At 45.1% G+C, this 14,001-nt stretch overlaps 1 pseudogene across 4 annotated transcripts; it reads left to right on the top strand.

Moving 5' to 3' along the window:
* Positions 1-1,851: 1,851 nt before the first annotated feature.
* Positions 1,852-11,065, top strand: LOC309538241 (chemerin-like receptor 1 pseudogene; annotated as a pseudogene). 4 transcript variants are annotated; one of them, XR_014224740.1, is made up of 4 exons: positions 1,852-2,146; positions 4,998-5,054; positions 9,145-9,205; positions 9,488-11,065. The product of XR_014224740.1 is annotated as a chemerin-like receptor 1 pseudogene (transcript). The 4 variants fall into 4 exon arrangements; XR_014224741.1 differs by lacking the exon at positions 4,998-5,054; XR_014224742.1 differs by lacking the exon at positions 4,998-5,054 and having other exon boundaries at positions 9,145-9,201; positions 9,483-11,065.
* Positions 11,066-14,001: the final 2,936 nt, after the last annotated feature.

Genomic DNA, 14,001 nt, shown 5'->3' on the forward strand with positions numbered 1-14,001 from the left:
CGACTAGTGATGCTCCTGCAGATGATCTCAGCGACTAAGCTGGGATATAGCCGCTGAATATGACTGCCCAAACAGTCAAGAATCTACCAGATTCCTTCAGCCTCTGGGGCAGATTGATATGCACTGCTTGGAAGTGGAGCAGTGTGACCAGCCCAATACTTTTGCAAGAACAAACAGTATTACAAACAGGATTGAAAGTCGCCTCCTTGATAGCACCATGAGCACACATAATCATAGCGTGCTATAAAAAGGACTTCTGGAGGGGTCTTGTGAGCCAGAAAGCCTTTCTGATCTACTGAAAGCCACCCCCCCAATTCTCTACCAGTAAATCTACTTTCTGCCCATCCCTGTTGCACAATATTGAGATATAGGGGAAAGTCAGTTTGCATGTGGCAGTGATATCATTGTTGTAAGACAACCTTATAAAACAGATTGCAACATTTTTATTATTTATTTTTGCCTGTTGTTTCTTCAGCTCTTCCCCATGAAACGCTTTCTGTAAATTTCCTTTTCTTTTCCTGCTGACATCGGCAAGACCAGCCTTGGTGGACAATTGACATCACTTTCACTTCCCTGAATGACAACCCTCTCCAGCAAGGAAGGCTAACCTCAGGGAGAAATATGGCCCTGCAGCCTTCTCTGCCTGGCCCTTGGGGTTTTCTCTAAGGCACACCCGCTTTCCCCAAACCAGACCCTTTCGCAGCAGAGCTCTGCATCCTCCTTGAACTTTTTTGCCTGGCTGGAATGAATCCTTGAACTCTGATGGATGCCTCTTCCTTGTGTGGCTAGAGGACACAGTGAGAGGAGTATGAGTGTGTTGAAACAAGCCTACTGTGCAAAAGCTGAATTCACATTGGGAGGTCTACCCATGTTCGCCTCTAGGCACAACCACTACTGGCAATGTGCCAGCCCTCCCTCACCAAAACAAAAATGGCTCAGAAGAAAAAGTAGCCCTCAGCATAAAAAGGTCCCCCCGACCATTTGAATGAGATCACCCTGCCTGTGCCAAAGAATGGGAGCCATTGGTGGAATGTCTACCGAATTATCTTTCTTATGTGAAATCACGTGCAGGATTTGAGATATGAACACTGGAAGAAAGTAGAGAGTGGACTTTGCAGGGCTTAGAAAATAAATGTGGATGTATTTTAATGCAGCTATTAATGAGGGATAATAATAAGAGAAAAACATCAGGGACAGAGGGTCAGGAAGTCAAGAAGAAAATGTGTATCAAAGAACCCAACGCATGCGATTGGAGTTATGCAATCCTATGGAAGATTTAATTATTTAAAAAAAGGAAATGGTAAACTCAGGGGTTAGGTTGGGCAGGAAAACTACTGAAGTACAAGGGGGAGGTATCATCGTGTGGGGAGAATCACAAGGTTGGCAGAAGTTTTTCTTTTCTTTCTTAGGAAAAGAAGAAGAAAAAGCCAAGTCCCTTCCCGAAACAGCCACAGAAGGCTGAGCGTGCTTCGTGGCCACGGAACACCGAGAGAGGAAAGGGGATGGGATGGAATGGAGTAACCTGAGGAGGGCATGGCTGGCAAGAACGATGCACTCGGTTCTGTGACATTTTGTCGCAGGTCTTCTTTCTTTTTAATAGCTTATCAAGCTAGGGGCTGATCTCATTCTCTCTGTGTATGCAATGCATATTGACAGAGCCACTGGAATTAAGAAATACCACGGGCTGGCAGGGGGTGGCTACAGTTTCAAGCAAGGGGCATTCACAGCCCTATCTGAAGGTGCTAAGACCTTCTGTATGCATACCTCCTGCTTTACTGCAGAGCCACAGCAAGAAGGGCACTCTCCACTCCTGTGGTTGCCAGAACCAGGCATTCCTGGCCACTGATAGCCTTCTCTATCATGAGTTTGTCCTATCCTCTTTTAAAGCCATCCGAGTTGGTGGCCATCACAGCCTTCCACTTTAAGCTGTTGAGGTGGAGGAGAATGGATGGATGGACTCTCCCCGTTGCCCCATTCTGCAACTCCTATAGGAACCACTTGTGGAGTCAAAGGGGATTGTGTCGCAAAGACACATCCTACTTTTCATCTCGACATATCCTCCCACTTCTGCTTTCTTCTTCGCATTTAGAGAATTCTCCTTGTGTTGGAGGCAGCAGCGGCACAAAAGATTTTTCTTCTCTTTAAGGTAAGCACCACCTTGATTACTGGGAGGAACAGGAGATGCTTTCCCTCCTTGATAGAAGCTCTGTGCTTTTTACACTCCTATGGCAGAATATCATCTATTTATCATCTATCTATCATCTATATCTATCTATCTATCTATCTATCTATCTATCTATCTATCTATCTATCATCTATCTATCTATCTATCTATCTATCTATCTATCTATCTATCTATCATCTATCTATCATCTGTCTATCTATCTATCATCTATCTATCTATCTATCTATCTATCTATCTATCTATCTATCTATCTATCTATCATCTATCTATCTATCATCTATCTATCTATCTATCTATCTATCATCTATCTATCTATCTATCATCATCTATCTATCTGTCTATCTATCTATCTATCTATCTATCATCTATCTATCATCTATCTGTCTATCTATCTATCATCTATCTATCATCTATCATCTATCTATCTATCTATCTATCATCTATCATCTATCTATCTATCTATCTATCTATCTATCTATCTATCTATCTATCATCTATCTATCATCTATCTATCTATCATCTATCTATCTATCTATATCTATCTATCTATCTATCTATCTATCTATCTATCTATCTATCTATCTATCTATCTATCTATCTATCTCTATCTATCATCTATCTATCTATCTATCTATCTATCATCTATCTATCTATCTATCTATCTATCTATCTATCATCTATCATCTATCTATCTATCTATCTATCTATCATCTATCTATCTATCTATCTATCTATCTATCTATCTATCTATCATCTATCATCTATCTCCTAAATGCTTTCTGTCTTTTGGAATTTGCTTTTTCCTGCCCCTGTTCTTGCAGGTTGGAATTAGGAACACAACAAACTGCCTTATATTGTATCAGACCATTTATATAATAAAAATAATAATTGATTATTTATACCCCGCCCCTCTGGCTGGGTTTTCCCAGCCACTCTGGGCGGCATTCAACAGAATATTAAAATATAATAGTCTATTAAACATCAAAAGCTTCCCTAAACAGGGCTGCCTTCAAATGTCTTCTAAAAGTAAAATAGTTTTTTATTTCCTTGACATCTGTTGGGAGGGCGTTCCACAGGGCGGGTGCCACTACCGAGAAGGCCCTCTGCCTGGTTCCCTATAACTTGGCTTCTTGAAGCAAGGGAACTGCCAGAAGGCCCTCGGCACTGGACCTCAGTGTCCGGGCAGAATGATGGGGGTGGAGACGCTCCTTCAGGTATACTGGACCGAGGCTGTTTAGGGCTTTAAAGGTCAGCACCAACACTTTGAATTGTGGTCGGAAACGTACTGGGAGCCAGGGTAGGTCTTTCAAGACCAGGGTTATGTGGTCTCGGCAGCCACTCCCAGTCACCAGTCTAGCTGCCACATTCTGGATTAGTTGTAGTTTCTGGGTCACCTTCAAAGGTAGCCCCACATAGAATGCACTGCAGTAGTCCAAGCGAGAGATAACTAGAGAATGCACCACTCTGGTGAGACAGTCCACAGGCAGATAGGGTCTCAGCCTGCGTACCAGATAGAGCTGATAAACAACTGCCCTGGACACAGAATTGAACTGCGCCTCCATGGACAACTGTGAGTCCAGAATGACTCCCAGGCTGTGCACCTGGTCTTTCAGGGGGCACATTCAGGACCAGGTAGTCCCCCACACCCGCTCGCCTCCTGTCCCCCCAAAACAGTACTTCTGTCTTGTCAGGATTCAGCCTCAATCTGTTAGCCGCCATCCATCCTCCAACTGCCTCCAAACACTCATACAGGATCTTCACTGCCTTCACTGGTTCTGATTTGAAAGAGAGGTAGAGCTGGGTGTCATCCGCATACTGATGAACACCCAGCCCAAACCCCCTGATGATCTCTCCTAGCGGCTGCATGTAGATGTTGAAAAGCAAGGGGGAAAGGAGATTGTCAGACTGGCAGTGGCTCTCCATGGGTTCAGGTAGAAGTCACTCCCAACGCTACCTGGAGATGCTGGGGATTGAACCTGGGACCTTCTGCATGCAAAGCAGATGCTCTACCACTAAGCTAGAGAGCTCCCCACCCCTCCTACCGATTACTGCAGCTTTGAAAGAAAGAGAAGAGAAAACAAAGCGGGCAGGGGGATGTCACGATGGGCAGAATGTTAGCCTAGGACCAGAGAGATCTGAGTTCATGTTTCCCTCTGCCACACAAGGCTCACCAGGCAGGCCTGGGGCAATTGTTATTGTTCAGCCTACTTTACTTTGCAGGATTGTTGTGAGGATAATAATAATAATAATAATAATAATAATAATAATTTATTATTTATACTCCGCCCATCTGGCTGGGTTTCCCAAGCCACTCTGTGCGGCTTCCAACAGAATATTAAAATACAACAGTCTATTAAACATTAAAAGCTTCCCTAAACAGGGCTGCCTTCAGATGTCTTCTAAAAGTCTGGTAGTTGTTCTTCTCTTTGACATCTGGTGGGAGGGCATTCCACAGGGCAGGTGCCACTACCGAAAATCTCTCTCTGTGCATGTGTACAGAACCATTATCTGCAAAGCCACAGCAAGCAGGATGCTCTCCACTCCTGCGGTTGCCATTTCCTGGCCACTGATAGCCTTCTCTACCGTGAATTTGTCCTCTCCTCTTTTAAAGCCATCCGAGTTGGTGGCCATCACAGCCTTCCACTTTAAGCTGTTGAGGTGGAGGAGAATGGATGGATAGACTCTCCCCGCCACCCCATTCTGCAACTCCTATAGGAACCACTTGCGGAGTAAAAGGGGATTGTGTCGCAAAGACACATCCTATTTTCATATCGACATATCCTCCCACTTCTGCTTTCTTCTTTGCATTTAGAGAATTCTCCTTGTGTTGGAGGCAGCAGTGGCACTAAAGATTTTTCTTCTCTTTAAGGTAAGCACCACCTTGATTACTGGGAGGAACAGGAGATACTTTTCCTCCTTGTGCTTTTACAGTCCTGTGGTGGCAGACTATCACCTATCTACCATCTATCTATATCTATCTATCTATCTCTATCATCTATCTATCTATCTATCTATCTATCTATCTATCTATCTATCTATCTATCTATCTATCTATCTATATCTATCATCTATCTATCTATCATCTATCTATCATCTCTCTCTCTCTCTCTCTCTCTCTCTCTCTCTCTCTCTCTCTCTCTCTCCTAAATGCTTTCTGTCTTTTGGAATTTGCTTTTTCCTGCCTCTGTTCTTGCAGGTTGGAATTAGAAACACAACAAGCTGCCTTATATTGTATCAGACTGTTTTAATAATAATAATAATAATAATAATAATAATAATAATAATAATAGATTATTTATACCCCGCCCATCTGGCTGGGTTTCCCCAGCCACTCTGGGCAGCTTTCAACAGAATATTAAAATACTATAGTCTATTAAACATTAAAAAGGCTGCCTTCAAATGTCTTCTAAAAGTCTGGTAGTTGTTTTTCTCTTTGACATCTGGTGGGAGGGCGTTCCACAGGGCAGGTGCCATTACCGAAAATCTCTCTCTGTGCATGTGTACAAAACCATTATCGGAGCAGGATAACACGGTCATATTCACAGAACTGCTGTTCCCACAGTGGTTTAGCCATCAATCCCTCTCCCCAAGGAACTCTGGGAATAATGGTAGCGGTGGGAGGAGGACACCTCTCGGCATCCTCAGCAGACCACAGTTCCCAGAATTACATGGGCACTTAAAAATTGCTATCCAGGTGGAGGAATACTGCCCTGGCTGCCAGCTAAAAGGTACTGGGAAGAAAAAGCTAATAGGTCTATATGGTGAGTTGTTTGCCCCTGCTTGCATACCCTCCAAGTGTCCTGGTTTTCCAGGGACAGCCCCGGAATTACAGAAGCCATCCTGGTTTCTGATTTGATCCTGGAATGTCCCACTTTTCCTTTTTCCTCCCCTCCTCATCTTGATAAAACTTGGTAGAGTTCAGACACGTCCCTCCAGAAAAACCCAAAAACCTCCTGTCCTTTTTTGGGGGGAAACAGGAGACTTTGCTGTGTGTGTGCAGGTGGAAAACGGAGTTAAGTTTTTACTGAAAATAAAATGCATGCACCAAACGAAGGAAGCGGTGAAGGTGGCATACGAACCCCTTCTTATAATTTTGAAGGAAACCGTAGCCAATACGCTTTCAGTTCTTTAAATGCAATGTTTAAAGGAAATGCGTGGAGTATTTGTTCCTTCATTGTAAATGGAGCCTTGCACTGTCTATCGAGTAGTAAGTCACACTGTATTGAATGGAGCTTACTCCCAGGTAACTGGGTAAAGACTTTTCAGCCTTACACTGCAATCCCACTGAGTTCAATAGTATTTACTCTCTGGTAGGTTCTTGATCATTCTCACAATGTCTATTATTATTATTATTATTATTATTATTATTATTATTATTAATCACTCACCTTTCCCCTCTGACAAGGACTCAAGGCAGCTTGCAGCTAAAATTTTGTTTCATTTCATTTATCTGCGGAAGGCAAACACGATCCCTTCCACCACACTTTTTCTTTTCTTTACAACAATCCCGTGAGGCAGCTTTGGCAGAGATGTTGCCATTGGCTCAAGGTGACAGATGCGTATGACATACATGTAGATGACATGCAGATATGACATACATGTGTATGGCGGGAGAAGCTTACTGATGTAGAATACAATGTCCCTATTTTCACCTGAGAAATGTTGGTCTTGCCTCAGATCAAGGTAACAGGGTCATGGCTGACAGGAAGTTACCACAGTGTTGCAATTGCTCTTGATCTCCAAAGAGGAAGAGAGAATGTAGAAACTTTTGCTCTGATCTGCTGTTGTGTTGTGTTGTCTGTGTTTTTTTTAATTAGTAATTTTTAATTTTTAATAAATTAAATAAGAATAGTAACTGGGGTGGGTCTGGAGACAAACGTGGGGAGATTGACAAATGTTACTTTTAGTTTTTTCACACACTCAAACCCCACTCTCCATCCTCCACTCTGGAGGAGCAAGGCGTGTGATCAGAGTTCAAGGACAAACTCCATTTGGGCAGAAACGCTAGGAGCTGGCCCGGGGAGAGGGCTGAGGCACAGATGGATAGGTTAAGAGGGTTGACTTTGGGCTCCAAGGCCTGACACGCCCCACCACTGGCATAATCTATGCAATGCTGGATCCTGGTCTTGAAGGGGCTTTGAGGTCTCTTGTCCAGAGTCAGATTAACCATTAAGCAAAATAAGTGCGTGCTTAGGGCAACAAGGAAAGGGGGCCACCACAGAAATTTCAGACCCTCCAAGCGTCCCTATTCTCCACGGATATCCCTGATTTAGAGAAGCCATCCCAGTTTCTGATTTGATCCCGGAATGTCCCGCTTTTCCTTAGGATGTCCCTATTTTCATTGGAGAAATGTTGGAGGGTATGGAGTTATCTGACTCCTGAGCCATCTGAAGGCAGTCCTGTATAAGTTAGGTATTCTTAAAAAAAAAGTTTAATGTTTTATTATGTTTTTATATATGTTGGAAGCTGCCTAGAGTGGCTGGGGCAACCCAGTAAGACGTGTAGGGTATAAATAGTAAAATTATCATTATGGAATGGGATGTCCCTATTTTCATCACAGAAATGTTGGAGGGTATGAAAATTTTCATTGTTGGTTTTTCTATGGACCAGCAACTCCGCTTTTCAGTTTACAAATTCTGAGAAAAAACCTGTCTCTATTAATTAAAGCACTAAAGCATGAGATTCATCTGTAAGCTAGTAATTAATCTGTTCATGTTGTGAAATGAAGTGGAAATATACAAAAAACCCCACATTATGTTAGGGTTTGTTTCATTTCGAAAGGTAAATTTTTATTTTACGGTGTATTGTTTATATTTTGAATCAGGCACTTATGGAAGCAACAAAATCTTTGAAGTGCTTAGGGTCTCTAAAGGTCTTAATCTGGCCTTGCTTCTGCCCAAGACACTGCTTGCCCTCTCCATCCTGGCCCAGTCTGCACAACTGCCCAGATGGAGATACTGCTCCATTTTCTTGCCCTTATCACTGTTTGCAAGATCAAAGAGGGTTGATAGCAATGAGGAGCAGGAGCTGCAGTGGTGGGGCCCCTGGCCGTTGCTCAACAGTGCCAACCCCTGGCCAACCCTGCATGCGCACAAGCAAGGGAGAATGGAGAAGTTTCTTCCTTCCTCCCTTTCCCATCTGTTTGGCTAAGCAAGCGCATATTTTGGGGGACAGGGGATGGGGACTGAGTAGGTGGTCCAGAGGCTATATCAGTAAATTCCTGGGCATTCTCCACCCCTTGACAGCATGACTTATCGTGCACACTGATGCTCTGTCTCGTTTGCTGGGTCGGCGAGGCAGGACTCTTCTCACTGTGTGGTGAAGCAGGGCAGGTTTTCTTCACATGATCAGGGACATTTTCTCTTTTCTGTCTTGTTACTTCATATGTTCCAGGAGTAAGGCACCTTAGCAGAGCCTGAGGCAAGGGAGCCCAGGCCAGTACATTGTGCTGCATGAGGCATGCTGCAAACGTGTGTGTTTGTGTGTATTTCCTTCGGGCTCCTTTGAGCCTCTAGTCCAGAGGTCACCAAGATGCTGTCTGTGGGTGCCGCTGTACCTGCCAGTAGCCGCTTCTGCTTCCTGCTGGGACTCTGGTCCTTTGACAGCTGCACAGCAGGTAGAAATTCAACAAGTGAAGCCTGCAGGGGAAAGCCGCCTTCTTCTTCCTTCTTCTTCTTCTTCTTCTTCTTCTTCTTCTTCTTCTTCTTCTTCTAAAAAAAACCATGTCCTGAGCTGTTAAGAGGCAGAGGAACTGTGGCAGAAAACACGGCAGCTGCTGTCATCGTGGACAAATGGCTCCCGGCTCCCCAAAGGTTTCTTAACTGTCCTACTGCTTTTGTTTTCCCTGGGCCAAGAGCAACACAGAGGCAACCTTTCCCCCTCTGTGTGGGCTAATGAAATGCAGAGCATCTCCTTGGCATCCTTCACTCTATAATAACAGCTCATTCCCCACTTTTCAGGCACAGGGCTGCAGCAATCGACATTCAGAGGGGAGAGGACAGGCTGAGAGCTGAAGGGTGAGTGTTTGGTCTTGACTTTTTTAAAGGCTTGTGGCATGGGGGAGAAAACCTGAGAATTCTCATTTACTGGTCGTCATCAACATTTATTTGCATTCTGCCTTTCTGCGGTATCCTATGCCAGGATATTTCTGAATAGCACATGCTGGGGACAAGGGTGTTGTATAGGTCACCTCTGTCCTGCCTGTGAGCCTCCAGAGGCATTTGGTTGGGTTGCTGTGGTGAACAGCATGCTGGACCTTCTCCTACACATCGGACCTCATGTTCTTGCTTTGTTTCAGCCAAGATAAGGGAGAAGACGGCAGTAAAGAAGACTCTCAGTCAAGAAGAATGGAGAGCACAACTGCACTGACAAACCTTCCCATTAATAATTCTTATGCAGACCCCTCAGATCTTCACTATGAATATGAATACGACGAGGAAGCATTTATGTTTGAAAAAAACTTGCAAAAAAGGTTGAACATTGTCGCTATGATAATTTACAGCTTTGCCTTCCTGTTGGGAGTCATTGGTAATGGGCTGGTTATATTCATTACCGGCTTCCGTATGAAGAGGACAGTCAACACTGTCTGGTTCCTCAACTTGGCCATTGCTGACTTTGCCTTCACTTTCTTCCTTCCCGTGAGCATTGCCTACCTAGCCCTGGACTTTCACTGGCCCTTTGGCCTGGCAATATGCAAGCTGAACTCTACCCTTGCCTTCCTCAACCTCTATGCCAGTGTCTACCTCCTCACAATCATCAGCATCGACCGGTTCGTTTCTGTGTTCTGGCCTGTGTGGGCTCAGAATCATCGGACACCCAGGCTGGCTTCCTTTGTGGCCTTCGGTGTTTGGATCTTGGCACTGGTGCTGTGTTCTCCAAACCTCTATTTCAGGGATACAGCCCAACATCACAATGATCCAAAAAAGACCAACTGCTACACCAAATATGGTAGCCCTCAGCAGCATAATGCAATGGTCGCCAGCCGGTTCATCTTTGGCTTCTTCATCCCCTTCAGCATCATCATCGTTTGCTACGGGGCGATTGTTCTGAAGCTGAGGAGGAACCAGCTAACCGAATCAAACAAGCCCTTCAAGGTCATCACAGCAGTGATTGTGGCCTTCTTTGTCTGTTGGCTTCCCTATCATATCTTCTCTTTCATTGAGCTGAAAGCACGAGAAGATGTAGACCTGGTTTTGGTGTTGATCATCGGCGTTCCGCTGACAACCAGCTTGGCTTTCGTCAACAGCTGCCTCAACCCCATCTTGTATGCCTTCATGGGGCATGATTTCAAGGAGAGGCTGAGATACTCACTCTTCTCTGCATTTGAGAGTGCCTTTGCTGAGGACAGCAGCCAGAGCTTGGTGACCAACAAGACCAGATCTTCAGTAGAGTTAGACTCCCAGGTTGTATGAAACCTTCTGCTTCCAAACCCCACCCTCCAGGGCAAGATTGTGAAATGTGTTCATTCAGAATCTAGTCCTGGCTGGAGCTGGGGAAGTTGTAGTCTAAATCATCTGGAAGCAACCAGATCTACAGTATGTGTATACATTCCCCCACCCCCTTCCAGCAGGAACTCACTGGAACTCAGTTCTGGCACCTCTCAGATGGGCGCCATTGCCATTATAAGAGAACAAGGGAGGCTTTCATGGTGAGTTCCTGCACCTCTTTTTCTAGACAAATAGCAGTGTAACTGCATGTATCATTCTTTTGTGACCTGATATTTCATGCTATGCTATGTGGATTTTTATTCTAGGGTTTTTTAAAAATTGATGTTACTCTCTTTGTAAAAGCTTTATGGACAGCCATTTAACAAAACAAGACTGTCTTAACTCTGCATTGACCTTGTATCCCTGTATCTAAATAAAAGTATTTGCTTTGATGTTGTTGTTGGTTTTGAATTTGCTTTGTATGTTGCCACCCCGAAAGGCAGATGTCCTTGGGGGTCCTAGTTTTCAAACATTCCCCCTTCAGTGGATCCTTATCAACCCACTCTGGAGCAAATGGGGATATAAAAAAGCAGGGATGGGGAACCTGGGGCCTTCCAGTTGTTGTTGTTTAGTCGTTTAGTCGTGTCTGACTCTTCGTAACCCCATGGACCAGAGCACGCCAGGCACTCCTGTCTTCCACTGCCTCCCACAGTTTGGTCAAACTCATGCTGGTAGCTTCGAGAACACTGTCCAACCATCTTGTCCTCTGTCATCCCCTTCTCTTTGTGCCCTCAGTCTTTCCCAACATCAGGGTCTTTTCCAGGGAGACTTCCCTTTTCACGAGATGGCCAAAGTATTGGAGCCTCAGCTTCAGGATCTGTCCTTCCAGTGAGCACCTTCCAGATGTTACTGAGCTACAATGCCCATCATCCTTGACCAGTGGCTTTACTGCCTTGGGACTGATGGGAGTTGGAGTCCAGGAACATCGCCAGAACCCTGAAACTCAAAGATCAATTCCCCTGAGCGGAAAGGAGGTGGCATTGAGTTGATGAGGGAAAGAGGGAGGTGAATGAAGGTTAAGAAGAGGGTGAAGAAATCCATGAAGCCACCCCCACTGGTGTTAATGCCTTGGAGCCTTTCCCATGCTCCCCTGGAGCATGTTTGCATTGCAGGTGCATGGAGGTGGAAAAGTTGGATCAGGCCCACGAGCCTGACACCAACTTCCACCTGCTCATCAGAATGTCTGAACAAAGCCTGGCAGCCCACAACTGCATGCACATAGACTTTGGGAACTTAGGAAAAGCAGGCTAGTTTCCCAGGGCCCCCAACTGCTCTGGTAGGCATTCACATGAGCGCATGACATCCAGGAGTGGGATCCCACTGTGCCCTCTATATTTCCCCATCCACATTGGGATGCATGTACAGATGGATGGAAGGACCTGCCAGTTTCAAGTTCTAAGAGTGCCTTGGGACATTTTACACTCAGCATCTTATGGCTCCTGCCTCTGAGTTTGCAGCAGCAATAAGTTCATAGGGACTTCTCAAAGTCTAAACCAGGAAGGGGGAAACACTGTGAATCTGAGGGCCAAATTCCACTATTGGCAACCTTCGGGGAGGGGGCATATGCCAGTGGGGGGTGGGGCCAGAGGCAAAAATCAGGTGGAGCAATGGACGTGCATTTCAGCTACACAAAAGTTTTTCTACACCCACCGACCTTTCCAACCTCCACCCTGGCAAGCAAGATGGAATATTGAAGTTCAATGACCATTAACCCAGGTAAAAGCATGCAGCAGGGGGAGCACAGTGGCGGAGCACTGATGTCACCGTGCCAAGGGTCCATTGATGGATGTTGTTGTCTCCATCTCGAAGATTCTGGGCTCTGATCTCAGTTTCATGTGTCTGCCATTCAATCTCTCTGACTAGCGGCTCAATGGTGCTGGAGCAAAGGACAAGGGACACAGGGACACAGGGCATTTGGTGACAGAGGCATAGTGGGAAATCAAGTTAGAACTTTTGTCTGCCAGGAAGATGGATTTCAGGGGTCATCAACAGCTCAGGGTCAGGCAGTGCTTTTTTTCTGGGGGGACGCAGAGGTAGACGTACCCATAAGCACTTTGTGAATCTTAGTTTAGCCTCATTGAGGGGTAGTATTTCAATATGAGCAGGAAAATGAGAGCACTCCTAAACATTTTTTTAATGTCACCTCTTTTAAAATTGATAATGCCCAATTTAGTGACCATCTTCCCCTGACAACCAAGTTATGTGTTGACTGGCAGATGCTCGAGCGCTCCCACCTAATCCCAGTGATTGTGGAGCCGTCCACTAAAACAAAGGGGATTAGATGGTCCCCTGCCCTCGCCCATAGATATACGGATTTTATCCGAGAAAAGTTTCCTGGTGATCAGCCGGACGTAGGAATAGTCCCGCGTGATCCTATTACCTGTATGAATTTTTATTCTTGCCTGATAGAAGTTTTAACTCGCTTTTTTACCTCTCCAACCTATGGAGTTAAAAACGATCATTTTAAATTTGGCGCCCCTTGGTTCAACTCTGCTTGTAAACTAGCCAAACTCCATCTACATACAATATATAATGACTATAAACTTTCCGGTGCTCTGGCCTTACCTCCATCTTATTCCCTGGCTAAAAAAGCATACAAACAGGCCCAGAAATCAGCCAAACGGGAATGGCATTTAAATCGCTGGCAGACTATAATTTCTGCCTCAAAATCTCATAACTCCCGGAAATTTTGGTCCTTAATAAAGGGAAGAAACACGAAATACCCTTTAATGGTGATCCCGGCCCCTACATGGGAGCAGTTCCTGAGAAAATATTTCTCAGTGGCAGAAGCTCCGGCCACTCACTGGAGACCTTCTAATCCCCTTCCCGTCTGGCCCAATACCGACCCTGCTGAAATCTTAGAATTGATAGCTGAGCTGAAAACAGGTAAGGCCCCTGGGCCAGATTTGGTCCCCGTTGAGGCTATAAAGCTACATTCTGCATGGTGGGCAGGGATTTTAGCTAAAACGTTCGACGCAATAAATGCCACGGGCTTAATACCAGGAACGTGGAAGGAGGCCATTATAATTCCTATCTACAAAAAAGGCCCTCCCAGTGACCCAGGGAATTACCGGAATATCAGTCTGCTATCGTCCATTGGGAAAATATATGCCTGTTTTTTGCTGGCAAGGTTGATGAAGTGGTCAGCTGAGGCTGACCTGATTGGGCATGAGCAAGCTGGATTTAGATTAAACCGATCCACAACAGACCAGGCAATTATTCTTTATCACTTAGCCCGGAAATACTCGACACCTCGACGGGGCCAACTTTGCGCAGCTTTCATAGATTTGAAAGCTGCGTTTGATAGTATTCCGAGGCAATTACTATGGG

The sequence above is a fragment of the Podarcis vaucheri genome (genome assembly GCF_965113315.1).
Source record: "Podarcis vaucheri genome assembly, chromosome: 7".
Classification (NCBI taxonomy): domain Eukaryota; kingdom Metazoa; phylum Chordata; class Lepidosauria; order Squamata; family Lacertidae; genus Podarcis; species Podarcis vaucheri.